This window comes from Lithobates pipiens, unplaced genomic scaffold (genome assembly GCF_037356315.1).
Source record: "Lithobates pipiens isolate NorthernLeopardFrog02 unplaced genomic scaffold, aLitPip1_a1.2 Scaffold_28, whole genome shotgun sequence".
In the NCBI taxonomy this organism is placed as follows: domain Eukaryota; kingdom Metazoa; phylum Chordata; class Amphibia; order Anura; family Ranidae; genus Lithobates; species Lithobates pipiens.
This window is the reverse complement of record NW_027507789.1, coordinates 82,684,000-82,702,555: the sequence shown is the minus strand read 5'-3', so window position 1 is coordinate 82,702,555 and position 18,556 is coordinate 82,684,000. Positions and strand designations below refer to the sequence as shown.

The 18,556-nt window shown below is 45.9% G+C and overlaps 6 pseudogenes; 3 read left to right on the top strand and 3 right to left on the bottom strand.

Annotated features, from left to right (window-relative positions):
* Nucleotides 1-11,545: 11,545 nt before the first annotated feature.
* On the bottom strand, nt 11,546-11,665 carry LOC143937085 (5S ribosomal RNA; annotated as a pseudogene).
* Nucleotides 11,666-11,760: 95 nt separating this feature from the next.
* LOC143936941 (5S ribosomal RNA) lies at nt 11,761-11,879 on the bottom strand (annotated as a pseudogene).
* A 3,928-nt stretch (nt 11,880-15,807) lies between these two features.
* Nucleotides 15,808-15,926, bottom strand: LOC143936894 (5S ribosomal RNA; annotated as a pseudogene).
* A 1,774-nt stretch (nt 15,927-17,700) lies between these two features.
* Nucleotides 17,701-17,819, top strand: LOC143937414 (5S ribosomal RNA; annotated as a pseudogene).
* Nucleotides 17,820-18,139: 320 nt separating this feature from the next.
* LOC143936949 (5S ribosomal RNA) lies at nt 18,140-18,258 on the top strand (annotated as a pseudogene).
* Nucleotides 18,259-18,359: 101 nt separating this feature from the next.
* Nucleotides 18,360-18,478, top strand: LOC143936659 (5S ribosomal RNA; annotated as a pseudogene).
* Nucleotides 18,479-18,556: the final 78 nt, after the last annotated feature.

Below are 18,556 nucleotides of genomic sequence, written 5' to 3'. Positions count from 1 at the left end.
CTGACATTGACCGAGTATCTCTGACATTAACTGAGTATCTCTCTGCACTATGATCTTAATAATAATAATAATAATAATAATAGGATTGTGTAATGCAAAGATCAACTAGTCTAATATAAGCTTTCTCATTGGTACCGGCATATCCTTTAAATTTAGACTAACGCAACTATTTCTCGGCCATTTTCAAGCTAAGCTTTCAATCTCTTACCTTTGAACAGCGATACTTCCTCCCTACAATATTAAGCCATTTAAATGTCCTATTGGTCGCCTATATTATACAACTCTTTGAAAAGCCTATATGTAGAGAATAAAACTAGTCTTGCATCTTAATAAAACAGTTTTATTGCTCAACCAGTATCAGCTGTCATGACAAATAAACGTTTCCACTGTTTGACTCTATTTTCTGTATTACTTCTTTTTCTCCACCTTATCTGTCACAGTTAAAACACAGTGACAAAACATTTCTTTTTACCGCAGCAAAATGTGAGAAAAGCAGTATAAGCCGTCTTTCTGCCATATGCAACCATCTCTCGCTACCTCTATGCAATAGGATTCTCTTTCCAGTGGAAACGGAAAACAGTCAGTGTAAGCCGTCTTCGTGCGTAACAAAATTAGTGGAACGATTTACACGTTGGAATTTGCAAGCTACGTCAATTTACTGTTAAATAGAGTACCTTTGCATTTATCCCTTGACTTTGCAACTATCCCTTGATCCCTTTTGTGTATTCACTTTATCTCGACCTATATATAATGCCTCAATATTTTCCTAATTTGTTTTGCTATACTTATTATTATATTATAGAGATTACTAACTCTAAATCATTGTAAACCTAACCATAGTTATAATGTCTACAGCTAATTTTACGTTAAAGCAAAATTCACACAAAACCATCTTTTTAAAACCTTTACACATTAAGAGTAATGCAACCATCTCTCGCTACCTCTATGCAATAGGATTCTCTTTCCAGTGGAAACGGAAAACAGTCAGTGAAAGCCGTCTTCGTGCGCAGCAAAATTAATGGAACGATTTACACGTTGGAATTTGCAAGCTACGTCAATTTACTGTTAAATAGAGTACCTTTGCATTTATCCCTTGACTTTGCTACTATCCCTTGATCCCTTTTGTGTATTCACTATATCTCGACCTATACATACTGCCTCAAAATTTTCGTAATTTGTTTTGCTATACTTATTATTATTATTTTATAGAGATTACTATCTCTAAATCATTGTAACAAGTTATAATGTCTACAGCTAATTTTACGTTAAAGCAAAAGTCACACAAAACCATCTTTTTAAAACCTTTTACACACTGCACATTAAGATTAATGCAACCATCTCTCGCTACCTCTATGCAATAGGATTCTCTTTCTGACTCTATTTTGTGTATTACTTCTTCTCCACATTAACTGTCACACTGATAACCATTTGTAACACATAACACTTGCAACACATTTTTTAACAGCGGCAAAATGTGAGAAAAGCAGTGGGACGGTTTACTTGATTGAGAAGTGGTTGCAGTAGCAAAGCATAGGAATACAGTTTGATTACATTAATAACACATAATGCAACTATTTTACATTCATTTTACATTCACATCATGCATACATCCTAATGTAAGCTGTCTATCACTATTAATGTTCATGGTTACTGATACATTATGCCGATGACCAGTGGAAACGGAAAACAGTCAGTGTAAGCCGTCTTCGTGCGTAACATAATTCATGGAACGATTTACACGTTGGAATTTTCAAGCTACGTCAATTTACTCTTAAATACCCTTTAGCTGCTTAGCTCACACTTTGCTGTATGTAGCCGCGTTTACATGTAAGTAACCAATGGGGATTGACATTTCATGTCCATCTCACATCTCTAATGCAATTTGTCTCTTTGCCATGTCATACTTTGCCAGTTATTATACTTTCTCATCCGATAGAAACCTAGGCGTTGCTGATATTTCATGATTACAGCAATCATCTCATCTAATTGTGTTTCCGACATTCTGCCTTGGTATTACTTTGCAATGCTCTATTGAACAATGTAAAGGTAAGCTAGATATTTTGTGTATTTCCAGTTAAACTCGACCTGTATATACTGTCTCAATATTATCCTTTCTAATTTTGCTAAATTAGATTATAGAGTTTGCTATGTCTAAATCCAGGTTACCTACTCACCTTTATTACGTATACTGCTAATTTTAGTATAATACAAAACCATCTTATTGCTTCTTTACACGCTGCACATATTAAGAGTAATGCAATGCTACCGTGAACAGTTTAATTGCTCGGGATAACTTTTACATTTAGAGTAATGAAATGATTTCTCATTTTTTTTGGAGCTACTGCAACTATCGCTTTCGATCTCATTTCGACTGCAATACTTAATCTCTGCTATTGCAGAATATTTAGCTGCTGACACGTAATTAACTTGATTGATAAAAACCTACACACGTTGTTGCTGTTATTTCACGTATTTCCACTTAAACTCGTTATAGTTATTTTGCTATATTTATTACTAGTATAAACAGATTACTATCTCTAAATCCTGGTAAACCAGCTCACACTAAACCATCTAATTTCTACCTTACACGCAGCACATATTAACATATTAACATTTAGCCGGTATAGTGAAATAGTAAACGAAATGTGTAGATCACTCATCTAATATCGTCTTTTCAGTGCTACCGGAACAACTTTTAAATTTAGAGTAATGCAACGATTTCTCAGTTTTATGAAACTACTGCAACTAACGCTTTGGATCTCTTTCCTGATAAATTACGCTCTGCAATATTAAGCCATGTAAATTGTCCTATTGGTCTGCTAACAATGCTATGTATAATAATACAAATCTTTTAAAAGCAATATCGTCTCACTGCAATACTTACACTCTGCATAATATATATGAATAATGCGAATAATGCTAATAATAAAGTCGTGTAAAACTCGGCTATAAGTAGAGAATAAAACTATCTTACATCAAAATAAACCATGTACTGCCAAACCAATAATGGCCAATTACTCAACGTCTATCAGTCAATGACTTAACAAAATAAACTTTAGCACTCTTTTGCTCTATTTTGAATAGTTGTAGTTCTCCACATTAACTGTCACATTGATATCACCACTGACAACACACCACTTTGTAACAGCACCAAAATATTAAAAAAAGCATTTTACATGTTTCAGAAGTAGTTGCATTAGCAAAAAATAAAGTCCTGTTTTCTTTACACGCTAGCTTTTCTGTATACATGAATCTCTCTGTGTACACTAGCCACTCAATATAGACTAGCCTCTCTGTCTTCTGTATACAGGTGCCCGTAATCTATATAAACTAGCCTGCCTTCTTTTTACAATAGTCTCGGTGTCCCAGCCTCTCTGCATACACTAGCCTCACTGAATTCCCCAGACTGTCTTCTGTATACACAAGTCTATCTGTAAAAAAAATAGCCGGTCTTCTGCATACTCTAGCCTCTCTGTGTAACACAGTCTCTCTCTGGATTCCCTAGCCTACATCTCTGCATACCCAGGACCTTCCTCTGTATAATCTAGCCTATCTGTATACACTAGCCTGTCTTTTGTACAAATTAGCTTCTCTGTAGCCGGTCTTCTGTATACACGAGCCTCACTGTCTACTATTGGTTGTCTTTTGTATACACTAGCATCTCTTTATACATTAGCTCTCTGTATACCCAAGCCTCTCTGTATACACTAGTCCACCGGTATACACTAGCAAGTCTGCATACACTAGCCTCTCTTTGTAACTCAACTTCTCTCTCTGTATACCTTAGCCTCCATCTCTGCATACCCAGGACGTTCTTCTCTATAATCTAGCCTATGTGTATACACTAGCCGGTCTTCTGTAGACATTAGCCTCCCTGTATAAACTAGCTGGTCTACTGTATACACTAGTCCGTCTGTATACACTAGCAAGCTTGCATACACTAGCCTCTCTGTGTAACCCAGCCTCCATCTCTGCATACCCAGGACGTTCTTCTCTATAATCTAGCCTATTTGTATACACTAGCCTGTCTTTTGTACACATTAGCCTCTCTGTATAAACTAGCCGGTCCTCTGTATACACTAGTCCATCTGTATACACTAGCAAGTATGCGTACTCTGTATACCTTAGCCTCCATCTCTGCATACCCAGGACGTTCTTCTGTATAATCTAGCCTATCTGTATACACTAGCCTGTCTTTTGTACACATTAGCCTCTCTGTATAAACTAGCCGGTCCTCTGTATACACTAGTCCGTCTGTATACACTAGCAAGTCTGTGTAACCAAGCCTCTCTCTCTGCATACCCTATCCTCCATCTCTTGCATAAACCAGGACCTTCTTCTGTATAATCTAGCCTATCTGTATACACTAGCCTGTCTTTTGTACAGATTAGCCTCTCTGTGTAACCCAGCCTCCATCTCTGCATACCCAGGACGTTCTTCTCTATAATCTAGCCTATTTGTATACACTAGCCTGTCTTTTGTACACATTAGCCTCTCTGTATAAACTAGCCGGTCCTCTGTATACACTAGTCCATCTGTATACACTAGCAAGTATGCGTACTCTGTATACCTTAGCCTCCATCTCTGCATACCCAGGACGTTCTTCTGTATAATCTAGCCTATCTGTATACACTAGCCTGTCTTTTGTACACATTAGCCTCTCTGTATAAACTAGCCGGTCCTCTGTATACACTAGTCCGTCTGTATACACTAGCAAGTCTGTGTAACCAAGCCTCTCTCTCTGCATACCCTAGCCTCCATCTCTTGCATAAACCAGGACCTTCTTCTGTATAATCTAGCCTATCTGTATACACTAGCCTGTCTTTTGTACAGATTAGCCTCTCTGTGTAAACTAGCCGGTCTACTGTATACACTAGTCCATCTGTATACACTAGCAAGTCTGCATACTCCTGCCTCTCTGTGTAACCCAGTCTCTCTCTCTGTATACCCTAGCCTCCATCTCTGCATACCCAGGACGTTCTTCTGTATAATCTAGCCTGTGTTTTGTACACTTTAGCCTCTCTGTATAAACTAGCCGGTCTTCGGCATACACGAGTCTCTCTGTATACCCTTGGATGTCTTTTGTATACACTAGCTGCTCTTTATACATTAGCTCTCTGTATACCCAAGCCTCTCTATACACTAGTCCGTCTGTATACACTAGCAAGTCTGCATACACCAGCCTCTCTTTGTAACCCAGCCTCTCTCTCTGCATACCCAAGATGTTCTTCTCTATAATCTAGCCTATTTGTATACACTAGCCTGTCTTTTGCACACATTAGCCTCCCTATATAAACTAGCCGGTCTTCTGTATACACTAGTCCGTCTGTATACACTCTAGCCTCCATCTCTGCATACTCAGGACGTTCTTCTGTATAATCTAGCTTATCTGTATACACTAGTGTATACAGACAGACTAGTGTATACAGAGGACCGACTAATGTGTACAAAAGACAGGCTAATGTATACAGATAGGCTAGATTATACAGAAGAACGTCCTGGGTATGCAGAGCGCTCAGCTTCAAGGTATGGCCAACGTGAGTAATATGAGGGACACTCCTCACCCCCGCCCCCACCTACCAGATCTGAGTTTCATCCCCTTGCCCTCTCTGCCCCGGTCATCTGGTGGCAGTTTTATGCACTCCCTGGCCCCCACCCATTCATAATCCTTACCGACCTTTCTTTCCGCTGCTCACAGGAACACACTGAATGACTTGTCTAATTAACCAACTTGTACAAGACACCGCTATCCTCCTGTCTGACACCGGTCCCCCTTGGAGGCTTTACCCCTCACTGTTTGGGTGGTCCCTGCCTCTCCCTGGATGCTCCACATATACCACAACGACATTGTCAGAGGGGCACCACTTGACAGGACACGGGGCTTTCATTCCGGTGCCATCTCCCATTGGAGGAAGGGATGATGGCCCCAACCCCTTGGCAGCAGGTTCTTTCATGTACAGACCAGGGCGGCTCATCTTCCCTTCTGGAGTCTTGACCTTAGATGGGGGAGTTGCACTTTGGGGGGTCTGAGTGATACCTAATGCGCTGTACTGGAAGGGCTTGACATTCCCGCATATGTGTCCCCTCCCCCTGGATGCGCCCCTTGTCCCCCCCTCTGACTCCCACCTACTCTTTGCTGACATTGCCTTCTGCAGCTTTCGGGGACCCTGGATGACTTATTTATTGAGCCTATTGGTACGAGACACTGCTTCCCTCCAGGGTGACTCTGGACCCCCCTGGAGGATTTACCCCTTACTGTTTGGGCGGTCCCAGCCTCCCTCTGGATGCTCTACACAGCCCCCGATGGCGATGCAGGAGAGACACTAATTGGCGGGCCCCAGGACTGCTGCTCAGGTGAAGTCTCCCGTTGGATGGAGGGATGGTGGCCCCAGCCCCTTGCCTGCCGGATTTTCCATGCACCGACCAGGGCTGCTCCTCTTTCATCTTGATGTGGTGACCATGGAGGGGAGGAGTTGAAATTTATGGGGTCCGGGTGTTTGCTGGTGGGAGTGCGCTAAAGGACTTGACATTTCTGCATGTTTGTCCCCTCTCCCCTGTTTCCCCCCTCCCTTCCCCCCCTTCCCACCCTTCCCTTCCCTCCTTTCCCTCCCCCTTTCCCCCTTCCACTCCCCCTTTCCCCCCTTCCACTCCCCCTTTCCCCCCTTCCCTGCCCCTTTTCCCCCCGGGGCGTGGACGGGGGAGAGGGGGGTAAGGAGAGGACAATCTGCCAAAGGGAGAAATGCATTTGTCCGGGGACTGCATGTACTTTAGGGGTATGGGACGGGGAGTGGTGGATCCCATTCTGTGATGCCTTTTCTGTTGTGACGGGCTCCCTCGTGCATGCCTATGTTTAGGGCGAGCCGAGGAGACCCCTCAGTGCTGACAGTTATATGCTCTACCTCTGTTTTGGTTATACTATTGTTTTTTGTTTCTTTGATGTTACTGATTGTCTTTTATTTGCATACCGGTATCAGACGTGACATTTACCACTGCCGGGACTGGGGGGACTAGGATTCGGGGGCTCCCTCTCCGACCTGTCTACCCAATAACCCAAGTAGGACAGCGCTTTAAACCCAGTGTACATCTGGTAAGCGCTATAGCATAATTGTGCTGTTTTAGTATACCCTTCCTGTACTGTTGAGTGCGGACAACCCTTAATTTCCCTCTCCCCCTGGGGTTGAGGTGCCCGGCCTCTTTTTCCCTTTACCTTTCCTTCCATTTGCCCTTCCTTTCTCCCCCTTAGTTCCCGCCATGCATTACCTACCCAAAACCTACCTTGGTTCAACTTTCTTTGCTTTTCTCTGATGTCCCCCTCCCCCTCCCCGAGGAGCGATGGCAGACTCAGTCAAGGTCACCTCTCTAAACGTTAAGGGACTGATCTCCCCTGAAAAATGGTGGATCCTCCTGTGAGAACTGAACACATCCTGTACTGATGTGGCCTTTATACAAGAAACACATTTTAAAAATACTAGCCTCCCCTTTCTATGGTCGAGATCCTTCCCTAAGGTCTACCACTCTACTAACCCCTCCTCTCCATTCTGATCTCTAGCAGGCTCCCCTGGGTTCTCCAGGATTCTCTGGTGGACCCTGGGGGCCAATATCTTTTTCTTAGGGGCCACATTGGAGAGCGCCTTTTTACATTTGCCACTGTGTACGCTCCCAATGATCACCAAGACACGTTCCTCAGAACTACCCTGCACAGATTATGTGACTTTCGGGAGGGCCAATTGATATTAGGTGGGGACTTTAATGTCCCCTTTCGCCATCGGTTGACACTTCTGCCTCTTGCTCCTCGCTCCCTACCCCTCACCTAGGTCTCTATTCTGGCACCTTAATGAGAGCCTCCTCCAGATACCGTAAGTTTTAGCAGATGTGACCAGGGAATTGGACCTTTATTTCCAAGAAAACTAAAGCACGACTGTGACCCGGGGATAATTTGGGAGGCTCACAAGTCAGTACTCCGCAGGGTACTTATCAGGCACGGGGCGCGCATCAAACGAACACGGAAGGAACAGCTTGCTAATCTGTTTCGTGAACTTGCCTCTGTGTAAGCGAAACATAAACATACCCCCTTACGGACCTTAGAGATTGAATTGGGGACACTCCATACCCATATTGCTGTCCTACTCCATTATAAAGCGAAAGCGGCACTCCAGTTTTGTCGTAAACTGACGTAGGAATCAGAGGACACATGCAGAAAAATCTTAGCCAGGTCGGTAAAGGAGTTGAAATTTGGCTCTTACATACCACAGTTGATAGATGAGAATGGCCAGAGGGCCTCTACCCCAACCCAAATAGTCGAAGTCTTTGAAAAATGTTACTCTGATCTCTACAACCTGCCCGATTCAGGGTCTGGACAGGACAATATAGACAGATATGTAACCGGTTCTGGTCTACCAACCCTCTCATCGGAATCACGGGAGTACTTGGAGGACCCGATCACACTGGAAGAAGTCCAGACGGCCGTGGGACCTCCGAAGGTGGGTAAGGCTCCGGGCCCTGACGGATATACCGCACAATACTTTAAGACCTTCCTCCCTATTCTCGGCCTGCGCTTGGTGAATTTATTTTCCTGAGGATACCCTTAGAGCCCACATCTCGTTGATAACTAAGGAGGGCAAGGACCCAGGCCTATGTGGGAGCTACAGACCCATTTCCCTCCAAAATTCGGTCCTAAAACTATTCTCTAACTCCTCGCCACGTGATTGGCACATTACTTGTAGTCCCTTATACATATTGACCAGTTAGGTTTTATTCCCACCAGGGAAGATAGGGACAACACCACTAAGGTGCTTACCCTGATCCGTAAAGCAAAGTCATCTGGGACCCCTTGTCTTTTCATGAGTACTGATGCCGAGAAGGCTTTTGATCGGGTCAAATGGACATTAATGTTCTCGGTCCTTCGCCATATAGGTCTGAGTGAACGGATGCTGGCATGGATAAGTAAGATATACTCACGTACTTACATTCCACCGGACATCGCGCGTACGTTTATGTTGAACTTCCCCCCACCCCTTGTCACTAAGATCCGCAGTTTGCTTCACGGGTGGCATTCTGGCCTCCATTCCTGGTTCAGCAGATGCAATCTCATTAAAATGAACATACTCCCTAAATTTACTTATCTTTTCCAAGCTCTCCCGATCCAGATTCCAGTCCTGTTTTTTAAGCAAGCTCAATCCTTGCTCACTCAATTTAACTGGGCCCACAAAAATCCCAGACTTAAGCGGTCACAGCTGACATTGTCTAAACAACAGGGAGGGTTTGTTCTCCCTAACTTGCGACGCTACTACCTGGCCTCCCATCTGGGGCATGTATTGGACTGGAATCGAAACAAACTTTCTAAGCTCACTCCCGAATTCCGCTAAGAAGCGCCATGTGGTGCTATAAGTATTCCCCCACAGAATTTATGTCACATCCCACTATAGGGGCTTAGTTGAAAGTCAGTCACCTGATCGCTACCCAAAACACACTCACGTCTTTGACTTCCCCCCTATTCCCTATACGTGGCCATCCAACCTTTGAACTGGGGACCCACTTAGAAATTCCAACCTAGACAATGCGTCTAAATTCGTCATTGATGGAAAATGGCCTTCTTTCTCAACCCTAACAGATCCGACAGGGCTTTTCCAACTGCCTTTTTGGAGAGCGGCGCAACTACATCATTTTCTCCATTCCATCCCCAATCCTCAAACGTTCGCCCGCCCTCAGTCGGAGTTTGAGACTCTATGCAGGAGTGAAGGCCCTTTGGCCCACATTCTCTCTCAAACAGATTACCCACACTTAACCTGTCTGGTCAACTGGGAAAAGGACCTTAATTGCTAATTTTCCCCAGCACAGAGACAACGCATTATCACTTTGGCTCTCAAAATGTCGCTGTGCACGAAGATACAGGAGACGAATTTTAAACTTCTCACCAGGTGGTATTTGACACCATCAAAGCTGCAGAAATGTTTCTCCTCTTCCTCGAACATATGCTGGAGGTGTGGAGAAGAAGAGGGCACATTGCTGCACATTTTTTGGTCCTGCCTCAGCTTGGTGGACTTCTGGACAGAGATCCGATGCATAACACAAAAATTCACAGACTTCTCCATCCAGGAAGAGGCTGCATTCTTTCTCTTGCACCATTCACAGATTCCCATTAAAGTGGAGGGCCGGTTATAAAAAAAAAAAAAAAAAAAAAAGTCAGCAGCTGCAAACACTGCAGCTGCTGACTTAATAAACACACTCACCTGTCCAGGGCGCCCGCGATGTCGGCCGCCCGAGGCCGACCCGTCCCTCGGCTCTCGGGTCCCGGCGCCGCCATCCCTTGTAAGGGAAACAGGCAGCGGAGCCTTATGGCTTCACTGCCCGTTTCCTACTGCGCATGCGCGAGTCCCGCAGCTACTGCGCATGCGCGAGTCCCGCAGCGCTTTCTGAATGGGACGCGCTGTGTTCTGGAACACACAGTTCCCAGAACACAGCGCGACTCATTACCCAGAAGACGCCGCGACGAAGACAGAAGACAGAAGACCTCCGCGGAGGAGGAAGAGGAAGATTAGGAGAAAGTGCCTAGCAACAGGCATTTCTGGTAAGTAAAAAAAAAAAATTTTTTTCATTTTTTTTTTTTTCAGATTTTTTGTAATTTTTAACATTTTTTTGTTTTTCAGGGTGGCCCTCCCCTTTAAGAAGTACAAAAAAATCTATTTTACGGCATGTGATAAATGCGGCGAAATCCTGCATCCCTCTCTATTGGAAAAAATGTTCCCCCCCTTTCATTACCCACTGGCTTAGGAAAATAGAGGACATTAAAAAAAATGGAGGACTTGATCCTCACATCACAAGGTATACAAGAATTTTTTAAACAAACCTGAGACATCTGGAATACCTTTATATTCTCGCTGGAAGGATGTCGCCTGCTATCGCCTTAGTGCTCTGAGCTTTCCTTGACTGGCCCCTTGGACAGTGGCTGCCATCGTGTCTCGTCCCCTCTTCTCCTTTTCTGATCTTTCAACCCTTCTCTTTTCTGCCTACCTCCCCTATCTCTCACCCCCTCCACCCCCTCTCTCTTTTGGAAAGAGTGGAAAATTGGGAATGACGGCCCCACACCCCCCTCTGGATGGATTATGCCGGAGGGACCTGGGGGTTTGTGTGACCCTGGATCTTGGTACAGTACTTTATCCGTGCCTCGAATCATTGTGATTGATGGAAGGCAGACTCACAGTTGCGAATATACCTGTATCAAGTATTGTTCAGCTGCTTTTTGCTCTGTATTTCTCTGTTGCATTATGTACTCGGGGGACCGTCTTCCCCTATTTGGAGAAAAAATTATATTTGAAAAAAAAAAAGAAGCCTACGACACCTGGTATTCCCAGGCGGTTTCCCATACAGGCATTAACCAGGCCTGCTGGTCTGCTTAGCCTCCAAGATCAGACGAGATGGAACAGATTCAGGGTGATGTGGCCGTAGCCGATATCTTCAGGCACTCTCAACTCTCTTGACAAACACCAAGATGGTCACCTTGGAAACAAGCGGAAAAAAATAGGTCAATGGCCACAACATAAAAAGATGCCTACGGCATCTGGAAATCCCAGGCGGTCTCCCATCCAGGTACTAAACTGGTCCCAACCCTGCTTAGCCTCTGAGATCAGATGAGATTGGGCTCTTTTAGGGTGGTGTGGCCGTAGGAGATTTCTTCAGGCACTCTCAACCTTGACTAACGCCAATATGGTCACCTTGGGAAACAAACAAAAAAATCAAGTCAACGCCAACAACATGAGAAGAAGTCTACAGCACCTAGTATTCCCAGGTGGTCTCCCATCCAGGTATTAACAAGGCCCGACCCTGTTTAGTCTCTGAGATCAGACGAGATCTGTTGCTTTCAGGGTTATGTGGCCATAGGCGAGCTCTTCAAGCACTCTCAACCCTCTTGACAAACACCAAGATGGTCACCTTGGTAAACAAAAAAAAAAAAAAAACAAGTCAACGCCAACAACATAAAAATAAGCCTTCAGCACCTAGTATTCCCAGGTGGTCTCCAATCCAGGTACTAGCAAGGCCCGACCCTGTTTAGCCTCTGAGATCAGAGGAGATCGGGCGCTTTCAGGCTTATGTGCCCATAGGCAATCTCTTTGGGCACTCTCAACCCTCTTGACAAATGCCAAGATAGTCACCTTGGGAAACAAGCGAAAAAAAAACAGGTCAATGTCAACAACATAAAAAGAAGACTACGGCACCTGGTATTCCAAAGCCATCTCCCATCCAGGGACTAACTAGGCCCAACCCTTCTTAGCCTCAGAGATGCGAAGAGATAGGGCTCTTTCAGGGTGATGTAAGCGAACTCTTTGGGCACTCTCAACCCTCTTGACAAATGCCAAGATGGTCACCTTGGGAAACAAGCGAAAACAAAACAAAACGAATCAAGGCCAACAACATAAAAAGAAGCCTACAATAACTGGTATTCCCAGGTGGTCTCCCATCCAGGTACTATCCAGGCCTGACTCTTCTTAGCCTCCAAGATCAGATGAGATTGGGTGCTTTCAGAGTGCTCGGACTCTTTCCCCATCACTAATGGGACGAGGCAGGGGTGTACTCTGTCTCCCCTAATTTTTATTCTGACACTGGAACCACTTATGTGTCACGTTCGGAATGACCCGAATATTACTGGCATATCCAAACCCTCGGCACACCACAAAATTGAGGCATGCGCTGACGATCTAATTTTTTTCGTCTCCAATCCACACATTTCACTTCCCAATATACTCGCGGCTCTCCGGCGATACGGCAGCCTATCAAACTATAAAATCAATTGCACCGTCGGCTGTATTGAATATATCGGTCCCGGATGGTGAGGCCAGGAGGCTACGCTCCGCTTTTCCATTCTACTGAGCTGAAAAATCTATACGTTACCTGGGCGTTGACATCGCAGCGGATTTGGCGCAATTGTACCCGCTTAATTTTGTCCCTCTCCTGAATAGACTGAAATCTGATTTGGGAAACTGGCATGCTTTAACACTGACCCGGTTCGGGCGCTGTAATGCATTCAAAATGACGGCCCTCCCGCGGATCTTATACTTGTTCCAGACATTACCGATCCGGTTACCCCCAATTTTTTTCAGACAACTGCAGCTGCTGCTCCGGGACTTTATTTGGGCACGCAAACCGCCCAGAGCCCGTTTGCAATTGCTTGCCAGACCAAAGGACAGGGGGGGTCTGGGTCTCCCAGATCTGAGACAATACAACAGAGCGACTCTGCTAGCGAGAGTCGTTGATTGGCATTGTAATGGCCCACACAAGCAGTGGGTGGAGATGGAGATTGAGGATGGATCCATTCCCCTATTGAGCTCCCCGTGGCTCCTGTCCTCCCTACCAAAAGACCTCAGAGATCACCCCGTAGTGGGAGCTACGTTGGCTGTTGTGCGGAGGTTGTTCCGCTGCACACACATTGCTCCCCTGCCGTCACCAATGACTCCGGTTATAGGTAATCCAGACTTCCCACCGGGATTTACCAACAATAAACTGCGACAGTTGACAGTGGTGGGGAAACAGCGTCTGGGAGAGGTGTGGCCCTCGGGAGGGCTCCCGACCACGCAAACTGTCGCCGAGCTTTCTGACCCTCCGCTTGAATTGTTTAATGCTTATCAACTTCGTCACTTTCTTCTGGCCATACAAAGGGCCCCCTACACTCCTAGAGACCTGACGCCCTATGAGTCATCTGTCACAAAAAGGAACCTGTGCGACACACCCTCTCCCTCCTGTACAACATATTAAGTAGTCAGGAGGAAGAGTCGACCCCACCATTTATCCACAAATGGGAGATTGCATTTGGCAACACATTTACCCCACAACAGATAGGGAAGATCCTGACATTAGTACATAAAGCTTCCATCGCAAACCAATATCAAGAATCAGGATACAAGATAGTCTCACGCTGGTATAGAGTCCCATACCTTCTGAATAAAATGAATAGATCGATCCCAGATGTTTGTTGGAGGTGCAATTCAGATACGGGGACCATGGGACACATTTTCTGGGCATGCCCGGCCTTGAGGAACTTTTGGGTGGAGGTGACCGGGACGATAAAAACTCTCAGAAATGTAGATATCGCAGACAACCCAGCAGCGTGCCTTCTACACTTGACCGAACAGCCTGTTCGAAAATACAAAAAAACCCTCACGATGCAACTCCTGAACGCCGCCCGGGTCTGCATTCCCACACTGTGGAGGCAGCCTCAGCCCCCATCCAAGGTGCTGTGGTATTCCAAAGTCAATCATATTCTCCGGATGAAAGAATTGACCGCCACCCTTCACAACACTGAAGAGGCATTTAGTGTTACATGGAGGCCCTGGAGGTATTTTACTGGTACTTGAGACTACATTCGGGAGGTGAGCAGCGCCCCTGTCCCAGAAAACGACTGAACATTTAACGTTTACCTACGTAGGCCATGTCTGCCCTGGGTGGCATTCCCCCCCCTCCCTTTTTGTCTTTATTTTTCTATTTTTCCCCGCCGCCATCCCCCCCCTCCTCTCTCTCCGTCTTTGCACTCTCTTCTTCCCCCGTCCTCCCTTTTGACTATGCCTTGTCTCCTTACTAGCCTTTGGGACCCAGAAGAACCCCAGGGTTCTGGACACGACCGGCTCATATTTTACTCTGGTTCACGTAGGTCATGATAAGCTGGCTCGCTGTGGTCCCAGTTGTTCTCCATGATTAAATTTGTCCGAACGGAGCTGCATTAGTTATACTGTACTACATGTCGGAGGTGGGGTTTCTCTCTTTTCTGCATGAAACTCTAGGACTCCCCTCTGAGAACCCAGAGTTATTTGGCTGCCTATTTTTTGTTACCATGTAATTGTGACCCTGGGTCATGCTGTATGGTTGACTGTTACATTTGTGTTGTTCTACTTATACTTAGTAAAAGAATAAAACAAAAAATAAAAAATAAGTCAATGCCAACAACTTAAAAAAAAAGCCTATGGCATCGAGAAATCCCAGGCGGTCTCCCATCCACGTACTAACCAGGTCCCAAACCTGCTTAGCCTCTGAGATCAAATGAGATTTGGCTCTTTCAGGGTGATGCAGCCATAGTAGATTTTTTCAGGCACGCTCAACCCTCTTGACAAACGCCAAGATGGTCACCTTGGGAAACAAACAAAAAAAACAAGTCAATGCCAACAACATAAAAAGAAGCCTACCGCACCTAGTATTTCCACGCGGTCTCCCATCCAGGTATTAACAAGGCGCGTCCCTTTCTAGCCTCTGAGATCAGCGGAGATTGGGCGCTTTCAGGGTGATGTGTCCATAGGCAATATCTTTGGGCACTCTCATCCCTCTTGAAAAATGCCAAAACCCTGGGAAACAAGCGAAAAAAAACAGGTCAACGCCAACAACATAAAAAGAAGAATACGGCACCTGGTATTCCAAGGCCGTCTCCCATTCAAGTACTAACTAGGCCCAACCCTTCTTAGCCTCTGAGATCAGAAGAGATAGGGTGCTTTCAGGGTGATGTGGCTGTAAGCGATCTCTTTAGGCACTCTCAACCCTCTTGACAAATGGCAAGATGATCACTTTGGGAAACAAGCGAAAAAAACAGGTCAACACCAACAACATAAAAAGAAGCCTGCGGCATCTGGAAAACCCAGGCGGTCTCCCATCCAGGTACAAACCAGGCCCAACCCTGCTTAGCCTCTGAGACCAAGCGAGATTGGGGCTTTCAGGTTGTTGTGCTCGTAGGCAATTTCTTTGTGCACTCTTAACCCTCTTGACACATGCCAAGATGGTCACCTTGGGAAACAAGGGAAAATAAAACAGGTCAACGCCGACAACATAATGAGAAGCCTATGGCACCTGGTATTCCCAAGCTGTCTCCCATCCAGGAACTAACCAGGCCCATCGCTGCTTAGCCTTCGAGATCAGATGAGATTGGGCTCTTTCAGGGTGATTTGGCCGTAGGCACTCTCTATGGGCACTCTGAAGCCTCTTGACAAAGGCCAAGATGGTCACCTTGGGAAACAAGCTAAAAAAAACAGGTCAAAGCCAACAACATAAAAAGAAGCCTACGGCATCCAGTATTCCCAGGCGATCTCCCAATCAAGACACTAACCAGACCAGATCCTTCTATGGCACCTGGTCTTCCCAGGCAGTCTCCCATCCAGGTACTAACCAGGCCTGACGCTGCTTAGCCTCTGAAATCAGACGAGATCGGGTGCTTTCAGGTTGATGTGGCCGTAAGCGTTCTCTTCAAGACACGCCCAACCCTCTTGACAAACGGCAAGATGGTCGCCTTGAGAAACAAGCAAAAAAAACAGGTCAAAGCCAACAACATAAAAAGAAGCCTATGGGCTTACAGTGGACCCTAAAAGATGGGACCCACTAGCTCTGTCATGGTTCGGACGCTGTAATGTGTTGAAGATGAACGCGTTGCCACGACTTCTGTATCTACTACAAGCCTTACCTATCAAAATACCCCAGACTTTCTTTCATGCGGTTCGCTCAATCTTTATCAAGTTCCTCTGGCGTGGAAAACATATGCGTATTGGTAGGGCAATGCTATTGCGACCGAAATTGCGGGGAGGTATTGGCTTCCCGGACCCTGCTCTATATTACACAGCGACGCACATGACACCGGTGTTGACTGGTGCCGGTGTTCTGCCATATACTGTCCGGCAATGATATAGTGTCTGCGCCGTACTGCGCATGCGCAGTACGGAGCAGACGAAGCTTCGGAGATTTTCATGCACGGTGAGTGGAGGTGGTAGCCCCACCATCCAAGTGGACATAGGGTTGTGAATATTAGAGGGCCCCTCGCAGGCGAGCTTCGCTCGCCACGCTTCGGGCTTGGCCTCGCTGCCCAAATGCGCAGTACACAGCGGACACTATCCGATGGGGGACCATATGTGATAAGACACCGGCATGGGGAACTGAAGCTATGGGTCAAGCTAGAGCAGGAGATGGTGCGGGTTCCACTGGCTGGTCTGCCTTGTGCGGGGAGGCCATTGGAGCCCTGTGTGACTACTCACCCGTTAATTGGCCCCTCGCTCGCCGAGATGGATAGTTTTTTTCACCTTTCCCACCTGACTAACTTCCCTTCTCCTATGACCCCAATTATTGGACATCCTAGATTCCCTCCGGGCCTGTCTGACCAGGCCTTTACCAGGCAAGCCCCGAAAGGGCTTCTGAGAGAAGCCCTATTTCTTGGACCCACGGGCTTGATTCCCATGGGGACCATACTGCTAGAGCAAGTACCTGTTGCATTGGATATATATATATATATTGGACCTATATGTTTCAGGGTGGCCTGCATAAAGTGCCAGGCCACCCTGTCAAAGGCCTTCTCCACGTCCGTTGACAACATAAGCAAGGGCCTTCCCTGTACATGCGCCGCATGGATTAAATTGAGGACTCGGGCCGTATTGTCTCTAGCTTCCGACTTATTTTTATTTTTTTGCTTGTTTCCCAAGGTGACCATCTTGGCGTTTGTCAAGAGGGTTGAAAGTGCCTGAAGAGATTGCCTACAGGCACATCACCCTGAAAGCACCCGATCACGTTTGATGTTGGAAGCTAAGAAGAGTCAGGCCTTGTTAGTACCTGGAGGGGAGACCGCCTGGGAATACCAGGTGTCGTAGACTTCTTTTTATGTTGTTGGCGTTGACCTGTTTTTTTTCCGCTTGTTTCCCAAAGTGACCATCTTGGTGTTTGTCAAGAGGGTTGAGAGTGCCTGAAGAGATTGCCTTTGGCCACATCACTCTGAAAGCACCCAATCTCGTCTGACCTTGGAGGCTAAGAAGAGTCGGGCCTGGTTAGTACCTGGATGGGAGACCACCTGGGAATACCAGTTATTGTAGGCTTCTTTTTATGTTGTTGGCGTTGATTCGTTTTTTTTTTCCGCTTGTTTCCCAAGGTGACCATCTTGGCATTTGTCAAGAGGGATGAGAGTGCCCAAAGAGATCGCTTACAGCAGCATCACCCTGAAAGAGCCCTATCTCTTCTCTTCTCTGAGGCTAAGAAGGGTTGGGCCTAGTTAGTACCTGGATGGGAGATGGCGTTGGAATACCAGGTGCCGTATTCTTCTTTTTATGTTGTTGACATTGACCTGTTTTTTTTCGCTTGTATCTCAAGGTGACTATCTTGGCATTTGTCAAGAGGGTTGAAAATGCCCAAAGAGATTGCCTATGGGCACATAACCCTGAAAGCGCCCAATCTCCTCTGATCTCAGAAGCTAAACAGGGTTGGGCCTTGCTAGTACCTGGATTGGAGACCACCTGGGAATACTAGGTGCTGTAGGCTTCTTTTTATGTTGTTGGCCTTGACCTGGTTTTTTTTTCACTTGTTTCCCAAGGTGACCATCTTGGCGTTTGTCAAGAGGGTTGAGAGTGCCCAAAGAGATCACCTACGGCCCCATCACCCTGAAAGCGCCCAATCTCGTCTGATCTCGGATGCTAAACAGTGTCGGGCCTGGTTAGTACCTGGATGGGAGACCGCCTGGAAATACCAGATGCCATAGGCTTTTTTTTTTTTTTTTTTTTTTTATTTAGTAGTATGCGACATACAATGCAAAGGCAACTTCACAGAATGTGTGATACAA